Source organism: Arvicanthis niloticus, chromosome 11 (genome assembly GCF_011762505.2).
Source record: "Arvicanthis niloticus isolate mArvNil1 chromosome 11, mArvNil1.pat.X, whole genome shotgun sequence".
In the NCBI taxonomy this organism is placed as follows: domain Eukaryota; kingdom Metazoa; phylum Chordata; class Mammalia; order Rodentia; family Muridae; genus Arvicanthis; species Arvicanthis niloticus.
Genome location: NC_047668.1, coordinates 63,503,073 through 63,519,888, shown reverse-complemented (window position 1 = coordinate 63,519,888; position 16,816 = coordinate 63,503,073). Strand labels below are relative to the sequence as shown.

General features: G+C 38.3%; 1 long non-coding RNA gene across 1 annotated transcript in view; it reads left to right on the top strand.

The window, feature by feature from the left end:
* LOC143443979 (uncharacterized) overlaps positions 1–16,816 on the top strand; it is a 69,392-nt gene that overhangs the window by 17,271 nt on the left and 35,305 nt on the right. The window lies entirely within an intron of this gene.

The following is a 16,816-nucleotide window of genomic DNA, read 5'->3' as shown; positions in this document are numbered from 1 at the left end:
CGCTCAAGGAGAAAAAGGCAGTTGCTAGAATGGTGGATATATGACACACTGCCTGTGATGTGCCAGACTCTCTGATGATTCCTTTACAGATATTAACTCTGCTATACTATGGCCTTTATGATCCATTTAAAACTATTATCATGTGTAGTTGAGGAGTTGAGAAACAAAAGGTTAAGTAAGTTTCTAAATGCACAAGTCTTGGAATTATATCTCTGAGATTTGGTTCTGTAGCTGGGAAATGGTAAGCCATCATTCAAAGCCAAGGAGCAGTGCGTGGAAGAATCAAGGCTGAGCCTTTGTGCTCAACTGCTATCCCGTATTGTCTTTGGTTAATATAATGCAAACGAACCCATTCTATAAGCCCCTTGACAGACATGAATATCTTGTGGTAGATTTTTATAAGACCCGAGTAACACATAGTCGTATTCTCAATCCCCAATATGCTCTGTTTTGTTCAAGACAGTTCAAGTTTATGCATGCTGTCAAGGTGTGATCAATAATGCTGCACTGAAAAGTGTCCCAATTTGAAAGATAAAGTGTATTGCCACCTTACATAGACAGCCACATGGCTAACCCTGGGTAACACCAAACATACCTTAAAGCCCTCATAGCGCTGAATTAATGGCTTTCTATATGGGTGGGAATGAGGAAGCTTATCCGGAAGTAGGAACAAGGCACCATGCAAAATCCAAAACAAATGGAAGACAGAATACAAAACATCAGATTCCGTGAACAAGGGCACAATTTGCTTGTGTAAAAACTGCTACAAAGTTCGTATTAATTGAGCTTTCTCCACCACAGTTGCAGAGACGATAAAAACTGATTTCCTAAGAGAAAATCTGAGGTGAATTTCACACACATTGGGATTGTTTTAGTATCCATCCAGGTGTTACAACTCAAACCGCAATATTAGGAGTTGGAGGACATGAGTGGAGTTAATTCATTAGAATCTGCTCACAGCTTATTGTGAACAGTGAGCCAGCTGCCAAAATCAATGTTAATGATCACAGGGAGTTCCCATGTGTGGTTGGTCACACATGAATGAGTGACTGGCAGTTATTAGTGAAGTGGTGATCAGATTACCTCTCAGGGGTTCTTCCTTAGTTATGTCATGAAATGTAATAGTTTTTCATGAAATATATGTTTTTTTCTTTTACTTAAAACAATTGTGAGAGCTAGGTATATGAGCGCATGGAATTCTAGCATTCAAGAGGAGATTAGAGGGACATCTGAAGTTCAAAGCCAGCCTTGGCTACATGAGAGTTTATCTCACAAAACCCCAAATACATACCTACATACATACAACATACATACATACACATATACATACATACATATATGCATAAATACACAAATACATTCATACATACATACATACACACACATACATACATATATACATAAACGTACATACATACATATATACATACATACATAACACAAGGACATTCTTGAGTACAGAGAATTGCTTTAATGTCACAGAGTCAGTTTTTTGACATTGTATGCAGTCTTATACAACTGTATTTCTCCATTCTATATCATTTTAATAAGTCATCTGTATTGCTGAATAAAATAGGTTTTTGTTGTTTCATTTTCTGAGATGGTGTTTGCTATGCTGTGCTTTCTAGTATGGGCTCAAACTCCAGGGATTGAATGATTCTTTTGCCTTGTTTTCTAATTATCTAAGACTATAGACACAGATATACTAAGCCTAATTAATGCACTGACCTGGAGGTTAGACCAGAGGCACCAGGAAGCCACAAACTTCCATGTTACCTCTCCAGAGTATGTATGTGGCAGCATGTTTTCAATCTTACAGGAAATTAATCTTTCAGTGTTTGTAAGAGGTAGCAATACTAAATGTGGAACTATAAATTATTGTTCATTACTTTTATTGTTTTGGTGAATTCAAGCTCTTTAATAAACAAAGTGGTCATGGGGTCTTTAAGCCAGAGCAGGAAGCTTGTGTCTTTTCTACAGCACAGAAAAGACTAGAAGACAGAGAGGTGAGGGCCAACCTTGGGTGTTCTCTGCACATGAAATGTCACCCAAATAGATTTTCCATAAATCCGTCTCAGTATATAATGAAAGGATGAAAAATAATATACTCAGTGAAGTAGAAAGCACTGAGGCTGAGCCCCCAAATTGGGTTCTGAGTGTTAAAATAGCAGAATGGGGTTTTTATGGGTTTATATTGGCGTGGGAAGGCACTGACTCTTGCTAAGTGACTAGTCTGTTAGAACTCATTCTTTTAAAATTACCAGCTAGGAGATTAGTTAGAAAACTCTAGAAACATGGTCAAGTACTCCTATTTATTTCTCACTGGTTGGTTCTGTTTTATTTGCTATCTAACTTTCCACTGATAGAGACGGAGGTGAGGTGAAAGCGCTTCTGTGCTGCTAATGTACACCAAACTCTAGCATACTTGAAATAATTGCCCTTATATTGGTTTAAAATTGTGAGGCAGAAAGTTTGACTTGGTCTCTGGTATTTTCAAGTCTATTACTTCTCCTGTCATTCTAACTGGAAATGTTTCTTCTCTCCCTGTTTTGTTGAGGTGAACATAAACTAGGATGACTTTGCAAAAAGGCAGGTGAGAGTTTTACTATTTTCCTGTTAGACACCTTTCTGCAACTACCCCGTATTTATCATCCTCTCTCCAGCCACAAGGGCATTTGGGTTCTATCTATCTGCATACATGACATCCATAGAGCTGTGCTGAGTCCTACATGAGCAACTTAACACTAAGGACTTTTAGCACTTTTTCAATTGCTATCTATTCTGGTCAGGAGAGTCTGGTGCTTGTAATAAGCAAACATCCAACATTAGTGAGTTAACATGAGACATCAGTTTCTTTTTCATTTCATAATTCAACAAGGAGTAGCAGGGGGCTGTGCTGTATGTACCTGTGGTCCAAGCACTCAGAGGTCTCCATCTAACTCCTAACTCTAGGCAGAAGAAGGGAAACAACAGGCCAATTGTCCATAGGCTTTTCCTGCAGGGATTATCTTAAAATTATAGTCCCTTCCAACAGTAATGGGCTGGCAAATTTAATGTCCATGTGAGTCAAGAAGGAAAGCCAAACAGTTAAACAGAGTTCTGTGAACACGTACATTAGAAACTATCAGAGACACAATTTTACCTTGAACACTAAGCTACTCCACAGTACTGCTTTTTCTCTGTTTTTTAAGTGTTTAATTGTAGAGATTAAGGTTGGTGCTGTGGGCTACTCAGTTTTGTGTTAATGCCACAAATACCTGAAGTATATAAATTTTTAAAGAGATAAGGTTTATTTTGACTCATGATTGCCATCCTTTGGTCATTGCTTTGGGACTGTAACTCAGTAGCATATCCCGGGAAGGAAAGTATGGCAGAAGCAATGGCTCAACTCTAAGCCAAAAAAATTAATGATCAAATGGGAGAGATTAGGGTCTACAGTCTTCTTGGAGGGCGTGACTCCAGGGATCTAATTTGTCCTCTAAACTCACAATACCAGTCAAAGAAATCTTAATAAATATGAGATAATCTGCAAAAGTGGGACATTCTACAAAACATAACTTTGTGAAACATAGCAACATTGTGAAAGTTAGGAACTCTCAGAGATTGGAGGAGAGGAAGGAAATCGTGGTAGTTAAATGTTATTTCATCTCCTGCATGGCATCCTGGGACAGAGCAACTATAGTGGAAAAAATGGACCAATCTGGATGTATTAATCAAGATTTTCCAGAAAAACAAAATCAGTATAATATTTGGATATTTAGAATAGAAATTGACTCATGTAATTTTGGGGGCAAGAGGTCCCTATAAACTATTATTATATAAGCTTTGGAACAAGAAAAACTGTTGGTGTAATTTGTTCAAATGATTAAAGCCTGTGAACCATGGAGAGTGGATGGATAAGTCCCGGCCCAAGCTTTATATCATGAACCTCCCTAATCTGAGTACAAATTCCTGGTAAGTAAAAGAAATTGAGGGAGGCAGGAGTGCCATCTGAGACAGAAGCCAAAATCCTTTTCCTATTGCTTGTGTTGTCCAGGCCCTCAATGTGGTGGGTGTTGCCTGCTCATGCTGCTAGGTAGCCTTCACTCTGTCTCCTGATTCTGAACCAATGCTTTATCAGCTACCTCAGTGTCTCTTCATCAATCAAATTGGCATACAAAATTAACTGTGATATTGAATAAAACCCATAGATTTGTAATAGCATTGAACCATTGTTAATTTATGGCTTTTGATAATTATGTTATGCCAGTGTAAAATGTTAACATGAGAGGAATATCGGGGAAGGATATATAGAATGTCTAATTTTCAAAACTCATATGTATGACTAATTATCTTTCAGTGTTAATAGCCCCAATCAAAAAAAAAAAGCAGAAATGTAAATGAAGTTACACTTAGCCCAAGGGAGGAAAGCAAGTAGACCAGGACACAAAGGTAATAAAGATATTATATACCATCAAATTTGCCAACTTACCTTGAAAAAGAAGAAAATAAGACCTGGACAGAGAAATCAGCTAAAGTTTTTAAAGGCAATTAATAACACTTGCTTCAAAATGAGTGACTTATAACCTTCAACTCATGCTGGTGCAGATGCTGGAAGCAAAACCATCATTTATGTTCCATATGCTATGGGACAAGCGTACACACACACACACACACACCTATCTATGTATCTATGTATATACATACATATGTATGTATCTATACATATATATCTATATACATATACATATCTATATACATATATATCTATACATATATATCTATACATATGTATGTATCTATACATATATATCTATACATATATATACATACATATGTATGTATATATATGTATATATATATACATACATATGTATGTATCTATGTCTGTTTATCTATCTATGATCTATCTATCTATCTATCTATGTATCATCTATCTATCTATCTATCTATCTATCTATCTATCTGTCTGTCATCTATCATCTATCTGTATCTATAGTGTGGTTAATTCTGTGGGATCATCAATTCTTTCTGTTTAACAACAAGTACCTTTATCTGCTAAACCATCTATCTCACTAGCCTGGGAAAGGGTATTTAAAGTAGCTAGGTAAGTGGATGGCAATAGTTCACTTAAAAATATCCCTGGGAGCCAGAACTATAGGTTATGCCCTTAAATTTCTGAAAATGTGCAGACCATAAGAGCAGAAGAGTGCCCAAGGCAAAAATGCACTGGTTGTCCGTAATTTTAGGTGAGCTGTCTTGGGGAAAGGATTTGAAAGGCTGTGATAGCCAAACCTTTACATATTGATGTGTATAATAAAATTAGTGACCATTTAAAAATATTTTCATCTTTGTGATGCTGTGATATATTGTTTTATTACTTCTATTCATATCACAACATTGGAATGAAATTTTATTTGTTTGTTTATTTACTAATTAATTTATTTTTTAATTTGCTTTACATCCCAATATCAGCTCCCCGACTCCCTGTCCCCCTCACACATCTCCTCACCCCATTCTCCCTTTCTCTGCTGAGAAGGGGGAGGGCCTCTCCCTGGGTATCACCTCAACCTTGGATTATCATGTCACTACAGGATTTAGTACATTCTCTACCACTGACTTGACAAGGCAGCCCAGTTAGTGGAATAGGATCCACGGGCAGGGAATAGGTTCAAGGGCAGTCCTTGCTCCAGTTGTTGGGAGACCGGTGGTATGAAGACCAAACTACACATCTGGTACATATGTGTAGGGAGCATAAATCCAGCCAATGCTCTCTCTTTGGTTGGTAGTTCAGTCTCTGGGAGTCCCCAAGGGTCCAGGTTAGTTGACTCTGTTGGTCTTCCTGTGGAGTCCCTTTCCTCTTCATGTCTTTTGATCTTTCCCCTAACTTTTCCACAGGAGTCCCTGAGCTCCATGTAATGTTTAGTTGTGGGTCTCTGAATCTGTTTCTGTTGGCTGCTGGGTGGAAGCTCACAGAGGTAGTTATGCTAGGCTCCTGTCTTGCAAGTATAACAGAGTTTCATTAATAGCATCATGGACTGTTTTTTTCCCATGAGACCAGTCTCTTCTTGCCCATGAGTTTAGTCTCAATTTGGGTCAGTCACTAGTTGGCCATTCCCCGTGTCTCTGCTCCATCTTTGTTCCTGCACTACTTGTAGGCAGGACACATTTTGGGTTACAAGTTTTGTGGGTGGGTTGCTGTACCTACCCCTCCACTATCAGTCCTTCCTAGCTACAGGAATTGCCACTTCCAGTACCATAAACCCCACTGAAAAGAGGCTCAGCTAGAATCGAATCCATAGACTCCCAGGGGCATAAGCTCCTCCCAGGTCTCTGGCATGTCTTGAAGATGCCTTCCTACCGCAGCCCAACACTGACTTTTGTTCTCACTTCCCTGCTCACTCAATGATGGATTCCTCCTGTCTCATTCCTTCCTTCTCCTATCTGCTCCCCTACACACTTACCTTCCTCTATCCACCTTCAATATTTATTTTATTTCCACTTCTGAGAAAGATTCAAGCATCCTCTCTTGGGACTTCCATGTTATTTGGCTTTTTTGGTTCTGTGGATTCTAGCACGGTTATCCTATAACTTAATGGCTAATATCCACTTGTACATGTCTGGATTAGTGGAAAGATAGTTAATTTGGTTTTGTCACAGACTATTTTGTTTTCTTCACCCATTATGATTGACAGTTTTGTTGAGTAAAGTAGTTTGAGGTAGCCTCTGTGGTTTCTTAGAGACTTTATGACATCTTCTCAGGTCCTTTTTGCTTTTAAAGTCTCTGTTGGGAAATCTGGTGTAATTATAATAGGTCTGTATTTATACTTTACTTGGCTTTTATCCCTTGTGGCTTTTAATATTTTTCCTTTTTTGTGAACAATTAGTGTTTTGATTATTTTATGGCAGGAGGTCCACTCTATTTGGAGTCCTGTAGGTTCTTGTATATTTATAGTCCTCTCTTTCTTTATGCTAGGGAAATTTTCTTCTATGATTTTGTTGAAGATATTTTCTGGGTCTTTTATTAATAGTCTTCTCTTTCTTCTATTCCCAGTATTCATAGGTTTGATCTTTTTATACTGTCCCAAATTTCCAGGATGTTTTGTGCTAGAAACATTTTTTCTTTAACATTTTCTTTGGCCAATGTATAAGTTTCTTCTATCATATCTTCTGAGATACTGTTCCATCACTTGTATCTGTTGGTGATGCTGTGTCTATTGTTCTGTTCTCTTACTCAGGTTTTCCATCTCTAGGATTCCCTCAGTTTGTTTTTTTTTTTATTGTTTCTATTTCCATTATCAGATATTGAACAGTTTTATTTATTTTCTTCACCTGTTTATTAATTGTATTTTCTTGTGTTTCTCTAAAGAATTTATCTGTTTCCTCTTTAAAGTCCTTTACCTGTTTGGTTTTATTTCTTGTATTTCTTTAAGGGCTTTATTTTTCCACTGTAAAGGACTTTATCATCCTCATAAGATTAGATTTAAGGTAGTTTTCTTATGACTCAGATATGTTAGGATATTCGGGGCTTGCTGTTGTAAGGTAGCTGGGTTCTGGTGGTACCACATTGCCCTGGCTTTTATTTATTATGTTCGCATGCTGGCCTTTAGCCATCTAGTTGTTCCTAGTGTTGGCAGACCTGGTAGTCCCTAATTGGAGCAGGCCTCTGGGGCTGCAGATAAAGCTGGTAGTCCCTGATCTCAGCAGGCCTCGGAGACTGCAGGTAGAGCTGGTTGTCCCTGGGGGCAGCAAACAGCTGGTTGTCCTGGGTGGTGGCAGGCTTCCAGGGATACATGTAGAGCTGGTGGTCCCTGATGATTGCAGGCCTCTCTTTGTCCTGGGTAGCATCAGACTTGCAGGGATGCAGATAGAGTTGTGGCATAGGAAATGGAGTACAGAGGGGACAGGGTAGAGCTTGACACTGGTAGATTTGTCCAGAGGGGCAAGCAGGAACAGACTTGGGATAGAAGGTCTCACTTGGTAGTTGCTGATGGCTATAGGCATCTTGGATTTTGGTTTGAGGTATGGACCAGAAGATGGAGTGCAGAGGGGGACAAGGAAGACCTCCCAGCTTCTGGGCTTGCCCAGGACCCAGCAGGCAGGCGTTTGGGGCTTGGGGAATCTAACCTGGTTGACCCTGGCATCAGTAAGCATTTTGGATGCTGCAAAATATTATTTTCATTTTTCAAAAAATAAAAAGGCCTCATCACTTAATCCCTTCCCCTATCCTATATATAAAGCAGTTTACACAAATAAGTTAAGATAAAGTTTGACAGAGATTAAAACATCTGTCAACCCTCATTGGAAAAACTTTTTCCTTCAGTAGATGGCAGTTAACACAAAGACACACAACTGGTCAAGGCGAAAATAAGAGATTGCAGTTTGCTGAGTTTTATCATATCTCTTCCTCCAAAGGCTCAGGTACTACATAGAAGGAACAGAAAGATTGTGGGAGGTCAAGGTGGTAGATGATTACAGCAAAGCAGAGTTTTTGAATAGCAACAGGGCAGTTGCACTGATAAACTCACAGTGGTTGTGACAGCATGTACAAGACTTACACAAAGTCAAACCACGGAGAGGTGAGGTGGGCATGATAAGTAAAAGATCTATTGCCAACTGATAGCTGCAGGGAGAGGCAGAGTTAGTTCTCTTGAAGAGTTTGGCTGCTGGTATGTCAACCACTCTCCAATGGGTGGTCACATGTTTATCCAAGAGTATATGGACAATAAAAATTAGTCTTGATGGGCTTAAAACCTGAGGACAGCCAGGAAGGGGAGGTGGATCTGGGAGGAATTAGAGAGAATAGATGGATATGATCAAATACAGTGTATCAGGTCTTAAAGATTTAATTTAAAAAGGAAAAATATCCATTAAAGAAGATTGTCAAATATAGACTTATGTTTTTTTTTTATCTAAACTCTGTGTTCTTTTATTTATTTCAGCTAGATATTTTAAAATCACAGAAGTGTCCAATACATTTTCTCAGTTTGTTTTTCTATTTAGGTGTAGGCATAGAGATACATTTTGGCATGCATTTGCATATTATTTTTTTATTAGATATTTTATTTATACTTCAGATGGCATCCCCTTTCCCCATTCCCCCCTTACCCCCCTTAGGAAACCCCTATCCCATGCCCCCTTTTCCTTTTTGCATTTATACATTTTTTAAAAATAATGTTAATCATAGGCTTTATAAGTTTGGAATTGTTCAATCAGAGGTGTAACCCACTGACCAACCTAGATATAACAACTATCTTTGACTGGTGGAGATACTTGAACATCTGGCTCCCTGTCTCCCTCTTTCTCTCTTTCATCACCTAGCTTCTCCTCTCTTTCTTCTTCTCCTCTTCTTACTCCTTTTCTTCCTCTCAGTACTCCTCCTACCTTAGCTCCTCCTACACATCACCCTTCCTGTTAAAATGAAACTTTTCTCTCAAAATACAAATAGAGCATAATTATGCCAATTTGTATCAGTGAGGTACAGGATAGTCCTAATACCCAGTCCATCCTTTTGTTGACTAACCAGCTCCTCTGTCATCTATTCTAACTAAAACATTTAGTTCTGAACCTGGTTTTAGGATGAATGTCAGCTGATGACCATCCACTCAAATCTTTTCTCTTAAGGTCAATAGCTATATGTTTTCAACTCCATCAGAAATCCAGAATGACTGAGTTAACTATAATTGTGGGAAGCACAAATCATAGTTTCTAAAACTTAGCCAATTTATAGAGACCTCTGAACACCTGGACACTCGCTCTACTTCAAAACGTTGGAGTATCTGTTCTTCTGCCTTCTGGCCCAGGATCATCTGACAGACCTTAGTGCTGCAGAATTATTAAGGGCTGATTACTCTGTCTAGGCAGATATAATCAGTCGACTATTCTGCAAGTGTGTACTTTTCTGGACAGTAATTTGTCTGTAGAAGGGAAGTGGCAATTCTTGCCTAGTGGCTGTCTCACCACAACTGGGGTAACTCCAAGGATGCTCAATTTCTTCTTAGAATTCAATATAGGAAGCTGTCCGGAGCAGACAGGTCTCTAATGAAAATGAACATTAATACTGAAATGTTTGTCATGTCTATTCTAAGGATTCCTGATGTTTTGAAAACCAGCTATCCATGTAAGGTAACCTGTACTGTTGCCTGTTAACTTCACTCAGCTATTTCTAAATAAAACATAGAGAACACCCTTATAATAAACTCCAAGTCATGAATTTGCTATAGTCCCTTAACTCACAGGCTGACCATCTCAAATCAGTTAAAAAAGTTAAAGAAGGACTGGGTCTAAGCTTTGTATTCCTAAATGTGTTATACTGGTACAATGCCTATGAGAGTAACAATATTCATCTCACTCTTATATCACTAAGAAGCTCATGCCAATGAAAACCTTAAAATTTGTAAACAAAGTAAATTGGTGCCATTTAAGAATTTATATCTTCATCTTGATAATAATTGTACAGATTTCTACTAATAGGTTATGGCTATGCAATAAACCCTAGCTAATCCTCTCTATTCCCACAAAACCACTACTTTTCCCTAGAAAGACAGCCCAACATTTACCACCTTAGTCCCCATGCCCAGGGAATAGGGGCACTGACTCTTCATTAGCTTCTTCAAGCTGATTATGGGCGTTGATAGACTTATGTTTTCTAGTAGATTTTTATTACTAATCAATTCAGTGAATTTATGTAGCCATTTGTAGATATTATATAGTGAAACAGGTATGATGTTAGTGGTATACTTAACATTGAATTTGATTGATGACACCTTCATTATCATAGGTGAAAATAGAAGAAAACAGTAGAAGTGAAATTGACAACAGTCCATCTTGTCAGATGGATTTATGTTTTCCTCTCTTACTCAATTCCTCTTCAGGCTAAGGCTGTGACTTCTTGGTTTCTTAGAATACATAGGAGTTCACTTTCATGCTTACCAGCCCCTTGGTACTGTGCTTTAGAGTCCTTGGTACTGTGACCTTAGTGAACAGTAAACAGTGCTGTTTCTCCTCCTGGGCATCTCTAGAGCACTTAGCTGGAATCAAGTCTTTGATCCATCTGTACTAAGTATGACCTTTCCTTTACCAATCAAGACTCCATTATTCATTGTGGAACTGACATAGGCCGCAGATGATCCTTAAGCTATTGTTATCAGACCTCAATTGGTCAATAAATGTCTTGTAAATTTACGTGTAAGAGTTTATGTTTCTGTTATTTGACAGGGTTTCTCACATACAACTTTGAAAAAACAGGGTCACCATGTGTAGCCCACTGAAACTAGCTATGCAGATCTTCCTGTGTCTCCCTCTTAATTGCTGGGAATAAAACTGCCTATCACTGTTTCTGTTCTGCACCTGTTTTCAGTTATTTTATTACATTAAATTATTATTTCATCATTAGTATGGATATGAATACTTTTTATCAGAGGATTTAACAGAAAAGTCTTGTGCTAGGTATAAGTGAAAACAATCTCTTCCAACAAAACATAGACAATATTTTTCTTTTGCCTCTCATCTGAGTGTGCATCTTGAGTTAATATCTTTCTGTTAACAACTGATCAAATATTTCATAAGCATTACTATAAGAGGGGTCAAAAATGATGAAATAAAACAAACTTTATGGTTTTAGGCTCTTCAATGAGACTGTAAAATACATAAATTAGAACCAAGCTCTCAGTGAGCCATATACATCCAATTTCCTGGAATTTTTAGTAAAAATGAGAAGAAAACACAAAGGAAAAGAAAATGGTTGTCCCTCTATAATGGGCATTTTCTCCATTTTTTCTTGGTGTGGTATATAATTATAAATATTGAGACTATAGTGTAATCAAACAGTATTTGTTCACTGTATCCTTAGAATTGATCCTCATGTCCAAATTTAAGGTAATGTCTTAGGCACCATTCTTCTTCTTTTAGAAGCAAGAACAAAGTAAAAAGCAAATCTACACCAATAAAAAGTTAAGCATACTAGAAAGATGGAAGCAATTCGCTGGAGAGAGTGGACTTTGAAGAACAGACAGGATTTTTACCTGCAAGGAAGTCATTTGACGTGTGTTATGTCTTAAAAAATGTACAGGATCAGTTTAAGTATAAAAAAATGAAGCAATAGTGCATGTTCAGAGAACTCTAAGGAGCTTTTACTAGTTGCCGCAGGGACGCTTGTCAAGAATGATGATGGAGAAAAGGTAAGAAACATTGCCAAACAATGAAGCAGGCAGTAGATTGACAAGAGCCCATTAGAATGCATTAAGTTCCCAGCATTATGTTAGATGTGAAGTGTGGAGCAGGAGACTTCATAGACTGTTACTGCTCTTAAACATTTATGAGCAAGCTGAAGCTGAGAAAGAAAACCAATACAGACAAAGAAATTAACATGTGTTTATGAAGCCAGTGCTATGCTATTGGTTTGAAGTACACTTTGAATTCAAATAAGGTTCAGAAATCAATATAATCTGCAATAATAAAAGAATGAAACCAAAGGAGTTGAGCTGGTCCTTGAACAAAGCAGAGGCCTGGATCAATAGTTCTCAGGTGGAATGAGTCCTACCCCCTAGTGGGCATATAGAGATTATAATGTGTGTGTGTGTGTGTGTGTGTGTGTGTGTGTGTGTGTGTGTGTGTGTGTGTTTAGAAATAGTGTATATGAAGTATCGTTTTCTATATAAACAGCTTATTTCCATTATGACATGTCACTTGACTACATTTGTGTCTCCCTATGTCCCTCTTATTCTATCCTTCCTCTTTTTTCCCCTCTCATTAGTCTTATATTTACTCGAGGACTCTCTATTCTTATGTTCTATCATCTATTTATTTATTATCTATCTATCTATTATCTACTCATATCTATCTATCTATCTATCATCTATCTATCTATCTATCTATCTATCTATCTATCATCTATCTATCACTATCTCTCCTTCATTTATCTATCACCTGTCAATCATATATATATATATATATATATATATATATATATATATATATTGTCTTACGCATTTATAGAGAATTATAAGACATACAAATGAGAAAAATATGATAGATTTGTCTTTCTGCATATGACTTGTTGGTTAGGAATGTAAATAAATCAATATGGAGGTTCTTTAAGACACTAAAGTCAGAGTTCCCATTACAGCCAGATACATGCTGTGCTGGCTTATGTCATCTTGACATAAAGACTAGAGTTATCTGAAAGGAAGAAACTTTAATTGAGAAAATGCCTCCATAAGACCTAGCTGTAGGGCATTTTCTTAATTAGTAATTAGTTGAGCAGAGCCCTGCCCATTGTGGGTATTGTCACCCCTGGACTGGTGATACTGGGGTTCTATAAGAAAGCAGGGTGAAGCCATGGGAAGCAAGCTATTAAGCAGCACTCCCCACACCCTCTGCATCAGTTTCTACTTCTAGGTTCCTATCCTGTTTGAGTTTCTGTCCTGACTTTCTTCTATGATGAACAGAGTTGTGGAAGTGTAAGCTAAATACACTCTTTCATTTATAACTTGTCTTTTGAGGTGTTTCATTGCAGCAATGAAAATCCTAACAAAGACACATACCTTCTGAGCACATAGCCCAAGGACTGTAAGTAAATATAGCACTATATACATGCACATCAATATCTATTGCAATGTTCTTCACAATAGTTAAGTTATAGAATCTGTGGCAAGATTTTCCCTGTCCAATCTTTTTAAATATTGTGCAGTAGGAGATCTGTGATTGGACAAGGAAAAGGAAGGTAGAGCTAAGAGTTGCAGAGAGAGGGATGAGGAGGAGAGGGAGAGGAAGGCCAAGATGGAGGCAGATGTGAACCAGTGTGGCTTTAACTAGCCACAGGTAGTTATGATATTAAGGTTAGAATAATTGGTATAACTTGTTTAATCTGGTTGGACAGCTTTATCATTATCAATTTGTTCTAAAATCATAGTATTGGCATCTTCTGATTCGAGAATTGTTTATATATAAATCTGTTTGGTTAACTATAAGATTAAGAGTGTTGTTTCTACAGGTGGATGGTTGTTGTGTGGGGCTGGTATGGCAGTGAAGGGAACAAGGGAGCTTCTGCTCTGCTGGAGAGTTGGCGGGCAGAGAATAGTCCAGTGGGGAAGTGGCACAGGAAGTCTGTGGGTTTATTTCAATATTTTCCACAATAGGTTTTTTTATATAGTTAACCAAACATATATATATATATATATATATATATACACACACACACGTATGTATGTATGTATGTGTGTATGTATGTATGTATGTATGTATGTATGTATGTATGTATGTATGTATGCATGCATTTTCCCTGTCCAATCAGAGGCCTTCTGCTACACTAATATTTAAATAGATTGGACAGGGAAAATCTTGCCACAGAATCATGCTTATGTGTCACCAATGGGTGAATCGAGATTTATTCAACTACAGAGAAACATGAAATTGTGTTGTTTGCTAGAAAATAGAAGGAACTCGATTTAACTTTCATCACTATAGTGAGGAAGTTAGAGGAGGAGTAGGAGGAGATTGCTAACTAGGTAAGCAGAGGTCAAAGAGTAGATTCCAGGAAGGTGAGAACAAAGCAAATATGAGGATTATAGCTACATAACTCTTAGTCGATAACAAGATTAAGTTTATTGCAAAAATAGATTTCATTCCTTTAAAAGACATTAACATTCTTTTTCCCCTAGAAATTACATGATTAAGTGGTTGTTTTATACAAAATCACAGTCCTTAATACTGTTAAGGGTTAGACACAGAATATGAGTATGCAAATTGTCTTTTAACCGGAGCTTAAGGCTGTAGCCATTTCAGGCATGGGCTGACTGAGCCGTGGCCATCTTGTTGTCCCAAGGGGCAGAATTCATCATCTATTCTTTTGAACACCCACTTTGGAGTGTGTGTTGATTTTGATTGAAAATGGCCCCCATAGACTCATATGGAGTAGCATTATTGTAGGTGTGTCCTTGTTGGAGTAGGCATGGCCCTGTTGGAGTACGTATGTCGTTGTTGGAGGAAGTGTGTGTCAGGAAGTGGACTTTGAGGTTTCAGAAGCTCAAGCCAAGCCCAGTTGTCACTCCCTCTTCCTGTTTCCAGAGAATCAGAATATAGCTCTTTAAGCTACTTGAACTCCATGTACTTCCCCAGCACATATCATCCTGCAGGCTGCCAATTTTCCTTATGATGATAATGAACTAAACTTCTGAAGTGTAAGCAGATTAGATATTTTTCTTTTTAAGAGTTGCCATGGTCATGGTGTCTGTTAATAGCAGTAAAACCTCAACTAAGACAGGAGGATTCTGTTAGCCCTAGTTGCTTCTATTCTTGGTACCCATAGCTTCGTCTGCTATTCGTTTTAGTTTGCTTCCCTCTCTGAGAATCTATAGGGGGAGGTGCTGATAGTAAGGTCTGGTTCCCAAATTGGTTCTTGATTTGCTCAATAAAAGAGGCTAGGAGCCAATTGCTGGGCAGAAGGGACTGGTGGGAATTTCGGGTTTTGGGAAGAAGAGGAGACACAGGGAAAAAGAAGGGGCTTTCCGGCCAGGCTTTGGAAGTTACAGCAGGAAACAATTATGTAAGATCTAGAACCAGTGGCCTCTGCCACCAGTGTATAGCCAAGGAGGTCTGCGTCTGCTGTGTCTGCGGAGGCTAGCTGATATGGCCTAGCTGATACATGGTAGCTTATAAGTTTAGGGCAGGAGATTCTTTGCCCAGTAATTGTGCTTGTAGGCAAATTCTAAAGTAGTAAAGATGTCTGAGTGTTTTTTCATCTGTGGAGCAAAGATGAGGGGGAGGGAGGGAGGCAAAAAGGGAGGGAGAGAGGAAGGGAGGGAGGAAGGGAGGGAGAGAGGGAGGGAGGGAGGAAGGGAGGGAGAGAGGGAGGGAGGGAGAGGGAGGGAGGGAGGGAAAAAGGGAGAGAGAGAGAGAGAGAGAGAGAGAGAGAGAGAGAGAGAGAGAGAGAGAGAGAGAGAGAGACCCCGAAGTGGGGCTGGCGGCTGTTGATCTCAGAGCTAAGTTGCAATTACAGGCAACAAGCATCTCAGCTTCTTCCCTCATCTCTAACTTAACTATCTGCATTTCATATTGAGAGTGCTCAGGATTGTGTATCTGCACAGTTTGACTCACGGGCACCCTGTCCAAAGCAGTAAGCTTCTGGACGCTAGGCTTTTCTTGGGTAAGTTTGATCCCACATAGTTAGATCTGCATAAAGTGATGTAGCTAAAGCACAGAGTAGGTGAAACTATGCAAAACAAACAAACGAACGACCCAACCCAACTTGTTAACAAACAAAACTGGCTACACAACCAACAAAAGCAGTAGCTTTTCAATAGTGACCATGTAGACTAAACTGAGGAGATTTAATTGAAGTAGAATTTTAAGATCTTCCTCTCAGAACCACAGTTAAAAAAAAATTTGAAGCCAATTTTATTGCACACACTGCAAGGAAGAGACTGTTTTCTGTTTCAAACTCTTTTCTTCACATTTATACACAGGCCTGTGCTCACTTGTAATTTCAGAGACCATTATTTTCAAAGATAAAGTTCAATGGCTTTACTCTCACTTATAATTCAGTAACTACAAAACCTCATTCCGATATCTCCCCAGTCTGAGTCACTCTCCAATCTGCTCCGTTTTAATTCATAGTAAGAACCTTTCTGGGAATTAATTGCTAAGTAAAGACATTGTGGCTTCAAATGGCTTCCCTTTTTATAATGACCTAGGGTCTTGTTTGATGAAGAGAAATATATCAATAACTCATATAAGACAAAGTTTATAGCCTGCTAGTCTGTCAGCCAAATTGGGCACAGAAATGCTTTTTGTTTTGGCAAGCTTTGCATTTTGTAAACGTTTGAATTATAGTATATAC